Raw genomic sequence first — 1734 nt, 5'->3', positions numbered from 1 at the left:
TTTTTGTGCTTTTTATTACAACATCCAGCACTGGGAAGTTCGGTGTACCATCTATGGTACACGAAATATGTTAAAACACTCTGGTCTCGGGTTGAAGCGTCGAAACGCGAGCACGATGCTCGTATGAATGGAATTCAAAGAAAGGATGATGTGTTGCCGTAATGCGTTCAAGGGGATGAAAACTCGGGGGTAAGCCCCGAGTTTGTGTCGCGTCATTTCGCGCTCGCTTTAACTTCGTTGATTGAATCATGAACGGGTCCCGCCCCATTCCTTGCATCGAGTCTTCCTTCGAAGGATATTCTCTCCCGCACAGGTTAGAACACGAGAGCAGGTCAAATGGAACAGGATTTGACTGTTGCTCGTGAACGTAAATAGGCCGCAAGTAATTTTGATCCAGTTGTGCTCGTTACTAAATGGACGACAGAGCAATAAAGATATAATTGTAGTCGCTGAGATATTAAGAAAATCGACAAAGATTTTTAGGAAGTGGATAGAATAAGCATTTTTATCATTTAGTCAGGAGGAATATTTAAAAGAATCTGATGAAATTATATGGAAATGTTAAAAATTGTTTCTCCCGGCTTGGTATTTCCGTGTAAGCCGGTTTCATTAGCGAGCTCTCGAAATCTACTTCATTTTTTATCCTTCGCCGTAAAATTTCGTAGTATCGATGTTTCCCACCGAAGAAATGTCTGAAATTCGTGAAAATTCACGAGAAAGAGCTGCCATGCGATGAACATGGGAGGCGCACCGTGATGCGCGTTTTTGAGTTTCAGTATCTATCCCTCGCGGGCTGGGTGCATTTTTTTTTTAAAGTTCCTGTATTTTCCGCCTTTCGAATGGGACTGCGTTTAAAAAGTTGGCATCCGAATGCGCTTGACGTCTGCTAGCGTTTTCGTTCCCGGACTACAAAACCGGGCTGCATATTTTATCAGTTAAGTCACAATTCAAACATATTCTTTCATCGTGATTTCAGGTCAGGCGATCTGCTCTGTGTGCGTGTGCCTAGATCCGTGCGTGTTGTGTGCGCACGTGTTGATGGGTGTGCAGTATGCATTTCGTGGAAATGCGCAAGATTCAGCAAGAATCCGGATTTAATTAAGCTAATTAAATTCCAGATGCGCGTGCGTTCTACTTTCCTGCTACCGTGGGTCAGCGTGAATAATACGTATCAACGAAATTAACCGGAAGCAAAGGGCGTTTCCATTCGCGGGACAATAGGATGGTATAATATTCGAGGAATAGGGTGATATTTATTCATATTTTTTAATACGATTCCACCCGAGCGGCGCGGCGGCTAGAGTAGAATTCCAATATTTACGGGACCGGTAATCTAATTTAAATGTAATTCCTTCCGAGCTTTACGTCCCAGTTTAAACATTTACTTCCTGTTTGCTGAACTGTTTGGTGAACCCCTGGAGCCTAGTTCATCTTCCATCCACGTAGAAAACTTTTTCAATTAGGCCAACGTTTTCCTTTAATTTCGCTGATTGACTGTGTCGTCTTTGCAGCCGATGTACATCGTCTTCTATTTTTCTTAGAAAATCATCTTACGACGTCTACGTTGCTTCTCCATTTCGAAGAAGAACGAATCCATTTTCTTAATGACCAGAAAGCCAGACAAGAAGCTTGCCGGGCTTCCAAGATGCTTTTTTCTTGTCTATTGAAATGTAAATCCTTATCCCATGGGAGGTATAACTAGTGCGCGCTATATAGCAGCACCAAGTCGATACC

This window comes from Bombus flavifrons, chromosome 7, assembly GCF_040668555.2.
Source record: "Bombus flavifrons isolate JBK064 chromosome 7, iyBomFlav1_principal, whole genome shotgun sequence".
In the NCBI taxonomy this organism is placed as follows: domain Eukaryota; kingdom Metazoa; phylum Arthropoda; class Insecta; order Hymenoptera; family Apidae; genus Bombus; species Bombus flavifrons.
This window is presented reverse-complemented; position numbering follows the sequence as displayed.